General features: G+C 36.0%; 1 pseudogene; it reads right to left on the bottom strand.

Moving 5' to 3' along the window:
* Positions 1 to 415: 415 nt before the first annotated feature.
* Positions 416 to 1229, bottom strand: LOC149222292 (glyoxylase I 4 pseudogene; annotated as a pseudogene).
* Positions 1230 to 11261: the final 10032 nt, after the last annotated feature.

The following is an 11261-nucleotide window of genomic DNA, read 5'->3' on the forward strand; positions in this document are numbered from 1 at the left end:
AATACCTTATTACAGAGCTATCAAGTAATTGAAAACTTTATTTGAAATCGGCTGGGGTTCCATGACTACCAATATCTTGAAAACTTGATTGGAAATAGGCTGAAGTTCAATGACTACCAATATGGTGGCTTAATTGTCTTCAGCCTTGATAATTCCATGGGTAATTTAATTGACGATAGCCAGGTTCAAACCTCCCTTGGGTCGGTCAAGCAAAACAACCGTAACGCTGACTCGAAGCAAAGCAGAGTTGCACATCCAATGCATTTTTTTTTCGCTTAAACATAAATAAAGCAATACAACACAAGACCACAGCGTACGTGGTTATTGATTCCCGTTCTTAGTCGTCACCCAATCATCATCTGCATAGCGACACAAAGTAACCGGTGTCCACCTAAGACGATGATCATATTCAATATTATTTGGCAAATTCGTCCAGTCCTGAGCTTCCATCCACAACAAGCTGCGCCATCTGCTTCGTCACTATGGATTGGATGTCTTTCTCTTTAGTAATACCTACCGGAGGACTCATCATATGAGAAGGCCGTCTTACACAGGCGGGGGCAAACCCCATAATGGGCTCCACTGGAAAATTTTCGCAGTTACAGATTTCAAGCATGAAGCCATCGGGGTCATGGATAAATAGTTGGTCCACGTATATCCCTTCGTCCTCCACGATTCGTTTCACATATTTTATTTTCAGCTCTTGCAGTTTTCTCTCAACACTCTGCACACTATCGCACTGCAATTCCAAACAAGTGAAAAATCTCACCATAACCTACATCTACAGTACCGTATTAAATAACAACAATGTAGTTGTAAATAAACCTTTATCTAATAGTGGGAGACAATAATTAATAATATACCTGAAAGGAGATGTGATTATCTCTTGGATTGATTTCATTTTTCTTGGGTACATTGTCCGGGTCCGCAGATTGCAGAAGATGGATACCTATTCCGTAATTAAACAGCCTGCACAGAGAATACAACCAATTAAATTCGGATCACAAATATTTTGCTGAGGATATACGATGGGATCGCAGTGGAAATTTATATTACCAGGCTCCATTGAAGTCAAATGATCCGGGTCTCTTGACGCGAACAAAACCAAGGACGTTTTCATAAAATTTGATGGAATCCTCGATGGATCTGCAGACGAGCGAAACATGGTTCAGAGACTTCAGCGACAGGGCTCCCACTCTGGACCCTGCGTTCTTAATGGAGTTCACCATTTTCGCAAATTTAATATGTCCTGATGATCAGAAAAAACAGAGATTCACCAATCTATATGCAAGGATGATTAAAAAAGAAGGGATTAGATTATTTTTATCACGAATATCGATCTCTACACCAAAGCTCTACCGTTTTGGGAGAAGAGGATGAGCAAAGCATTAGAAACAACACAAAATGCAGATATTACCGATAGGACGACTTAACCCAAATGCAAAGAAAAAAACAGATAGAGAAACAACGAACGCAGGCTGCCGTACACCCAACGAATCTTGAAATGAAATGAATGAGGAGATGGGTCCGGACTACGGTTGGCTGCGGCGATGAATGTGTTGTGCGAGAAGACATACATAAATATGAATATGATTGCTTGTTTAATGGGTCGTTCATATAATGAGACGGGGCTGGCAATATCTCAAGTTGCATCACCCGGTTGAATCGCCCAAGTGAGTGGAATAATCGTCCTTTACACGTGGATGATGTGTAAATGTGTAAATCCAACGCAACTACCACCACGTTCCTGACGTGGTATCCCTGGAAATATTGCGGGTCTCTGCATTAACGTGGGATGCAGATCATCAATATCATTATTATGAGACTGAAATCGCATCTGTACGGCCATACGCCAAGTCTACGTCACAGTGTGCAAGTAACTAAGATTTGGAGTTGTCTATAATGCGACTTTTTGGAGATTCCGGTCACGGAATCCGGCAGAAGAAATTGAGGTTAAATCTTGATTTGTTGTAGTTAAAATGATTTTTTAATTGCATATTTGGATTCAGCACCCTGGAAAACCCCTGGAACGCTTTCATTGTGCATAAACTAGCTATAAAACTTGCTATTCCAATAAATTCCTGCCTGATTTCGATCAGTTTCCGAAAAAGTTTCAAAAAATCGCTATAGACAACTGCCTAAGATTTTGTCCCGGAATCCAGGGATTCCAGGTGGTTAAATCTTATGGGATAATAATTTCAAATGATATCCATCCGGTGTAGATTAGATTAGATTAATGGGTTTGTCTGAGTTTAGTTTTCACCCACTTACTGTTTCAAATCTTATAAGAAAATGGGAATGGGAGTCGAAAGGAATTAAACTATTTCAAAAGTGTCCAAATTCTTTTTCCATCCCACATTAGCACTGTCCGGGCTCAATCTAGGTTGCTGAAAATAAATTCTCAAATGATATGTACTTTTTTCCACACTTTTAAAAAAAATGCCATGCGACTCACAAAACTTAATATAAATGAAGATTGCATAAACGTACAAGAAACGCTTTAGCTGTAAACTTATCCCAAAAACTAACAATGATTAAGTAGTGAGTCATTAGTCTTTATAGGGTAGTTCGAGTGGCAATGGCCATGGAAATGAAGTCTCACTGGATAAAAGACATGTAAAAATTAGAAAATGAGAAGGTCCTACCGGGTAGCTCGAGTGGCAATGGCCGTGGAAATGAAGTCTCACTGGATAAAAGACATGTAAAAATTAGAAAATGAGAAAGTCCTAGAGAAACTTAAAAAAAAGTGATGAGTCATTAATTAATTCGAAGTTTCTGGAGTCCAACTTACCTGTCAAATAAATACAATGTGATACATATGAACCCATTCGAATCATTGTATCTTCCACCGTAAGAAAAATCCAACGAATGGCTTTATATTTACAAACACAGGCTGATGCAAAATAATAGGCTGCATGTTCGAATAAATAAGTATCCAAACGAGGTTTGACATTTTATATTCACCGATTGTCTGAATTCAGCTGATAATGATAGACAGACATGATGTCAGGATGAGTAGATCCATATTTAGAAATTAAACCCCCACTGGGTAAGTGTTTAATAAAGCCCTTGTTTGTCACTATGATTCCAAATGAGATTCTAAGTATCCTTCCAATAATTAATTATATTATATTCATTGAGCCTTTCAAATTTCTTTGGAGAGAGCTGTCGTACTTATTACATATAGTGTAACGCACTCCACAAAGGAAAAAGGCTCTCTTCTACTATAAATAGATGTAAACTGTGTAGTGGGTTACATAAACCCCCGAATCCACCCCACACTAGTTATTTTATAGAAAAAATAATAATTGAATCCAGTGCCGAATCAAATGAGAATCAAATAAGGATTTTGAATTTTTAACTTATATTGCTTATCAAATTTTAAATAATAAAACTAAAAATATTAAATATGTAATTTCGAAGACAACTAATTACTGTGCTTACCAACTACAGATTCAACAAAATCTAATAATGGTCTTTTTAAAACATGGAAAAAAATAATGCTCGACTTACGAATGGCGATATGATAATAACAAAACTATTTTTTATATTTATAAACTTATTAATATATTAAAAATTCAAATTCAATTTCTTTTACTTAATATATTTATAATGATATGTTATATAGAACATGATTATAAGGTTTTATTTTTGTTGAATTATTCATGATTATGTGTATATATTATATGTATAAATTTATAATTCTTTGAAATAAGTACAGAAATTTGACATATATTTTAGATGTAATAAAAGTTTAAATAACTAATTTATATTATTAAAATTTAAATAAAAAATGTTTTAAAAAATTAAAGTAATATTATTTTTTAAATTTATTTTTTAAACTATTTTATATGATAGCAAAATAAAAAAGTGAATATGCTTATATTCATGTTCTTTTATTTTTCATGAAGGGTGGTTAAGGTATTAGGGTGTTGTTTGGAAATACCAATTTAGAGTTTTATTACATATTCTTATTGTGAGTAAGTATTTTTCTTATTGTGAGTAAGTATTTAACTGAATTATAAGTTATTGTTCTATGCATGCAAGGCCTTGGTTTGATTCTTATCTTATTTAGGTTTTATCATTACATTAGACAAGGAGTTTTTATGAGGGATATAGGTAATAATAATTTATTCTTCAAAAGTCATAAAATTAAGAGCTATTGTTATGATATGACATGTAGCACATTGGTAGTTCATAATTGTTATGGTTAAGGGTAGATTTTAATTTTAAGTTCTATCTTTATACTTTTGTGTTATAGTTAATTTTCTTTCATAATATTAGTAATATACCTAGCATAAGTCTTGAAGTGATTGTACAAAATATGAAACAAAATTAGTGATGAGCACTAGTATTGCAACAAGAATGTTGCAACTCTTGGGGCTACCAACTTTACTTCATCAGCCTGGGGTTCGTACAAACTTGGAGGTGACAATGTTGCATACACAGTAGATGCAATGGTCTACTCTTGTCACTTTTCAACTAGGCGATGGACCACTAGGGTTTTCAAACCAATGTTCTATTGACTAGGAGTTTGACTACCAAATGGAAAATGGAAAATTATCCTTAATGCAAAAAGGGAATGTTGCCTACTCTAGCAAATGAAAATGTTGAATTGGAGGGTGCTATAAAGTGAAATGAAATCATCTAGCTAAACATCTACACATTTTGCTTGCAAAAGAAACCTAACTTAACCTTGTTTATAACATTTAGTGACTTGGACTAACTGAGCATGGAATTTGATCTAAGAACTATTATGACTGCTGCATGCATGTGCTAACTTAGAAATTGCAGAAAAATACTTTTTGATGTTTAGTTTTATGAATGCAAATGCTAATTTCCAACTTGTTCTTTGGCAGGGGAGACAAGTATGGAGGAAAAGGTATGGACTAGTTTCAAGGGTATGGAAGCCACATGGAGGCCTAACCTAAGCTTAGATGACCATTTCTTCTCAATTTGGGCTTAAAACAGGCTACTACAGGGTTTCCTGTAGTACTACAAGATGTCCTAGTTCTACTATAGGATGCCCTGTTTTACTACAGGAAACAGGCCGAAAGCTTATAAGGAGGTAGGAAAGGTGGAATGAAGTGTGGGAAAGGTGTTTGGTGGGGAAAAAAGGCATAGACGAAGTGAACACTTCCCAAGGCTCAGTCAAATGCTTCAAAACGGTTGGATTTTCTCAATGGAAGAGACCACTTTACTTACAAAACAAGAATTTTGATTAAGGTTTTGTGGACCTTGGCAACATAGGTGGAGAAGACTTCGATGAGGCAAATGAGATGAGGTCTCCCTGCAAATTAGAAGCTCCTGCAACAACATACACTATTTTCATCATTTATGCACAAATTCATTTATACATGGAAACGATGAGTTGAATGGAGGAAAGCAGAGTTACTAATAGCTAATGGCTAAGTTTATGAATGGAAGTACTTATAAACCATAACAAACTCAAGATATCAAAATCACAATTGTAGATACTTCTAAGAAATTTAGAGACATTGATCAATTCTACAAGAAACCCTAGGTTATGCAGTAATCAAACAATAAATTTATTTTTTGGGTTGTGTTAATGGAATGCTCAAATCATGATCCCATAAGGGAGATGAGGTGAAAGCCACTATCACAATACTTTCTAAAGTGTTTACTGTCACTATGATACCACTGATATATCTATCCATAAATGGAAGCAAACTAATTAATCATCCAAATACTTGCAGATTAACAAAACCAAAATCACTTCAGCAACTAAATATGAATGTAATCTAAGCACACATGTACAGAAAGAGGAAACTCTGCTGCTAGGGTTGGGCTCTAACCCAAGAGCTTCAACCCTCTGAGTCAACTCAGTGCTAGATCAAGGGAATGATTCTCATTTTCATTAAAATATCAAAAATACATAAGAGTTATCAGTCACAATGTCTTAGCTTGAAAATTCCTCTTGGCTAAAACCAAAAAAGTCCAATCCTAATGAGTCTCTAGGCCTTCTTATTTATACAACTAAAGCTACCAACAAATTCCTTAAATTTAGTGAGGCTTGGCTCCCAGCGCGAGATCAACTTGTCTTCAACTATCACTGGCTTGGTTGCTTGTAACTTCGAGTTGATGAGATCTGGTGGAGGAACCTTTGAGTGAGTCAAGAGTTAAGGAGGGAGATCCAATCTCCTAAAATCCCTCTTTCTTGTCTAAATTGAGTTCCTGCGCTTTAATTAGCCAAAATTGCTCCAAATCCTACAATTAATGCACATTAGGCCACAATACATAACATCTCATCTCTACCCTTCTCACTAAGCAAAATATAACAAAACATGTAAGCAAATGTGAGAAAAGTTGATTTTAATAAGTTGGAGAGTGCATTAAGGTCCATATAATTTACCCATTGATGAGCCTCATCATTACCCGCTATTGAAAGTGGTGCTCATCCTTTGAAACAGTGACTCGTGGCACATCGTACAAGTTCGCTCTACTGAACTAATCTATAATCAGGTCATCTTGGGAGATTGTGCATAACTCTTCCTTGGAGAATCCAATTTGAATCAGAGTGGTGGCATTGGAAAGAGGACAGGGAGGGCTACTACAAGTCGCAATTTCAGAACTGGATGATCCGAAATACAGAGGTACATCAGATTCAATATCAAGCTTCTACAAAGTGAAAAAAGGTGTGTAGTTTTTTTTAAATTTTTGCATAATCTTGGTTTGAAAAATTAGTTTGAATCAGTAATTGATGCGCCGAGAAAATAAAATGCAAACACCTAGTAAGCAACCTGAAAGCTCTAGCATGACTCATGAGGAAGAGGAAGAAATGCAACATGATATATCAAAATTTCGAGACCAAGTGCAACAAGTGTCACTTACACAAAAAGCAACAGAATTTAAGATGGATGGTTTAAGAAAAGATTTAGAAGCTAAGATGGATGGTTTAAAGAAAGGCGTAGAAGCTAAGATGGATTGTTTAAAGAAAGGCATAGAAGCTAAGATGATGGCATGGATGATAAGATGGAAGAATTGAAGATAAATATGAATAAGTTGCTACAAGAAATGGTCACTAATGGTGAAAGGGTAGTAAAGGAAACTCAAGATGAGAACAAAAGAAATGTTAATCATGATTCCATAGACTCTAATGTTGGATCAAAGACCCACCATATTCCAAAAATCGATATGAGGAAGTTTGATGGCAAGGATCCCACAACATGGATATTACAGATGGAGCAATTTTTCGATCTCAATAATGTGCAAAACACACAAAAGGTATGTATTGCAACTTTATATTTGGAACCAAATCAGTTTGTATGGTATTAATGGCTTTGCTCTCATAAACAAATTATCACTTGGGCAATTTTTACAGAAGAATTGACAACATATTATGAGGATACAAAAAGCAACACTTTTTTTAGCCAATTGATAGGTCTCAAACAAAAGGGTTCAATAATGGAGCACATTGAGGAGTTCCAAAAATTGAACATAAGGGTAAAAAATATTCCAGAGGAGCATAGGATTGATGTGTTCATAGGGACTTTAAAGGATAATATCAAACATGATGTTCGCCTTTGGGAACCTGATTCATTAGAGAAGGCATTCAGGTTAGCAAGAAAAATGGAAAGCAAAATTATGGCAACCAGGAAGCATACCACTCACAACTATAAAGATTGAAGTGTTGTTGCTCCTAGTCTTACACAACCTATAAGGTTGACACCACAACAATTGGAAGAAAAAAGAGCAAAAGGGCTTTGTTATAGTTGTGATAGCAAATACACTAAAGGTCATAAGTGTGCTGAGAAGAAATTATTCTACATAGATTGTGAAGAGGAAGAAGAAACAGAGCAAGAAAGGTCAAAAGAAGAGGATATAGTCCAGGAACAAAGCCTAGATATAGAAGAAATGAATCCGCCCATATCTTGTAATGCATTGGCGGGAATTACCACTCCTCAAACCATTAAGATAAAAGGACAAATCAAGAAGAAAAAGGTAATAGTGTTGATTGATTTAGGAAGTACCCACAATTTTATTCATTGTAAGGTAGCAAAAGAATTGAATTGCTTCTTATATCCAGCACCAGAGTGTCAAGTGATGGTTGCAAATGGAGGAACAATAAATTGCTCTGGAAAGTGCCATAATATCAAGCTATCCATTGGAGAATATGTATTGACTAGTCCAATGCTTTCCATTCCAATGGGAGGTGCTGATGTTGTACTAGGAGTCCAATGGCTACAATCCTTGGGTACAATAGCTTTTAATTTTCAAGAACTTTTCATGAAATTTTCTGTGGAAGGAAAGGAAGTTGAATTAAAGGGTATTGCAGGGAAACCGGGAAAGATAATCAACTCTAATGGTATGACAAAGCTTCTAAGAAAGGAACAAAGAGGTGTAATTGTACAATTATGTTCGCTAGATGTTTCCACGTTGGAATCATCTATTTCTTCATATCTCCAAAAAGTCTTGGACAATCATTCCAAGGTATTTGAGACTCCCAAAATTGTCCCACCTATTCGTGATCATGATCATGCTATTCATCTGATTAGAGGAAGTGTTCCTCCAAACATCAGGCCATATAGATATCCCTATGCCCAAAAGAGTGAAATTGAACGCATGGTTGCAGAAATGCTAGATGCTGGTATAATTCAACCGAGTCAAAGTTCTTTCTCTGCTCCGATAGTATTGGTGCACAAGAAGGATGGATCATGGTGCATGTGTCTAGATTATAGGGAGCTCAACAAGCTCACTATTAAAGATAAGTTTCCCATTCCTGTCCTTGATGAAGTACTGGATGAATTGCATGGATCAATTTACTTCACCAAGTTGGATCTTCATTCAGGAATCATCAAATCAGAATGAAGACTGAAGACATTCCGAAAACAGCATTTAGAACTCATGAGGGTCATTATGAATTTTTGGTCATGCCTTTTGGCCTTACTAATGCACCTTCAACATTTCAAGGTTTGATGAATTCCATTTTCAAACCATTCCTTAGAAAATTTGTGTTAGTATTTTTTGATGATATACTAATCTACAACAAATCTTGGAAGGATCATGTTGAACATGTTGATAGGGTGCTACAACTATTGGAGGAGAAGCAATTATATGCAAAAAGATCCAAATGTTTCTTTGGAGCACAAGAGGTGGAATATCTGGGTCATATTGTATCTCATGAAGGAGTTAAGGTAGACCCTAGAAAAATTAAAGCCATTAAGAAATGGAAAATCCCCATATCCATAAAGCATCTGCGAGGATTTCTCGGGTTAACAGGGTATTATCGCAAGTTTGTTAAGAATTATGGGAGAATACCAGCACCTCTAACAACATTATTGAAGAAAGATGCATTTTCATGGACTCCAGAAGCAACAAATTCCTTCGAGCATCTTAAAGAGGCAATGTGCCAAGCACCGGTCTTAGCTACACCAGACTTCACAAAAACCTTTATTGTGGAATGTGATGCTTCAGGAAATGGAATTGGTGTTGTTTTAATGCAAGATGAAAGACCCATTTCTTTTGAAAGTCATCCAATCAAGGGAAAGGTTTTACACAAAGCTATTTATGAGAAGGAAATGTTGGCAATACTCCATGCACTTAAGAAATGGCGACCCTACCTAATGGGAAGACACTTCAAGGTAAAAACGGATCATGATAGCCTTAAATACTTTTTAGAACATAGATTATCTTTTGAAGAGCAACAAAAGTGGGTCACAAAGATGTTGGGTTATGACTTTGAAATCATCTACAAAAAAGGGAAGCAAAATGTGGTGGCAGATGCACTCTCAAGAAAGGATGAGGATGCGGAAGCATTGTTGTGTGCCATTTCTATTATCCAACCAGATTGGATAAACGAAATAAGGGAGGAATGGAAGAACGACGAAGAAGTGTGGGAACTTATTCGAAAGTTACAACAAGACTCCAGTACGTTTGATACATTTACCTGGCAAAATGATTCGTTATGGTACAAAGATCACTTATACCTCTGTAAGAATTCCCAGCTAAAACAAAAGATTCTTATCCAATTGCACATTTCTCCCTTAGGAGGGCACTCAGGATTTTTAAAAACTTACCATAGGGTTAAGAAGGAATTTTTTTGGGAGGGCCTTAAATCAGATATTCAAAAGTTTGTGGCGGAATGTTTGGTTTGCCAACAAAATAAAGTTGAAACAATTAAGACACCAGGTCTATTACAACCTTTATCCATTCCAAGCCAACGTTGGGAGGAGGTTTCAATGGATTTTATCAGAGGTTTACCCAAGTCTAAGGGAAAGAGTGTCATCATGGTGGTAGTTGATAGACTTACCAAGTATGCACACTTTTGTGCATTATTGCATCCATTTAAAGCCAGTACAGTTTCTACTGCATTTATGGAAACAATTCAAAAGCTACATGGAAACCCAAAGATTATTTTAAGTGACAGAGATCCCATTTTCACTGGAAATTTTTGGACAGAATTATTTTCTTGTCTTGGTACTCAGTTAGCTCATAGCTCATCTTATCATCCTCAATCTGATGGGAAAACTGAGATATTAAACAAATGTTTGGAAGGATATCTTCATTGCTTTGTATCTGATAAACAGACACAATGGGTCAAATGGTTGCCTCTGGTTGAATGGTGGTATAACACTTCCTTCCATACAACAACAAAAATGACCCCATTTATGGCACTTTATGGATATAAGCCACCATCCATCACATCATATTTTAGAGAAAATTCTAAGGTTCAAGCAGTGGAACATCACATCGAACATCAACAAGTCCTCCAACTCTTAAAGGATAACCTAATGTTAGCACATAATAGAATGAAACAACAAGCAGATCAACATCGCAGCGAAAGAAGTTTTGATGTAGGTGATTGGGTATTCCTACAACTACAACCATATAAGCAAATGTCCCTCAAGCAAGCTAAGAAGGATAATAAATTATCACCAAAGTATTATGGTCCATACAAGGTGTTGCAAAAGATTGGTGCTTAGGCATACAAATTGGAGCTTCCTGTAGCTTCTCGATTGCACCCAGTTTTCCATGTTTCATGTTTAAAGAAGGTTATAGGCGACAAGCTCCCAGTTCAAACAATATTGCTAGAACTTGACGAGGAAGGAAAAATTATATTGGAAACAGAAGTAGTCACAGAAATAAGAACTCGACAGTTACGAAATCGATCAATTTCGGAGTATCTTATCAACTGGAAGAACTTATCCGCTGAAGATTCCACATGGGAGGATGAAAATTTTATACAGAAGCATCTAAAACTACTCAAGCGTTGAGGACAACACTTTTTTGAAGGAGAGGGG

This window comes from Pinus tabuliformis, chromosome Q (assembly GCF_031772625.1).
Source record: "Pinus tabuliformis cultivar Carrire ecotype Pingquan chromosome Q, CPIR1, whole genome shotgun sequence".
Lineage (NCBI taxonomy): Eukaryota > Viridiplantae > Streptophyta > Pinopsida > Pinales > Pinaceae > Pinus > Pinus tabuliformis.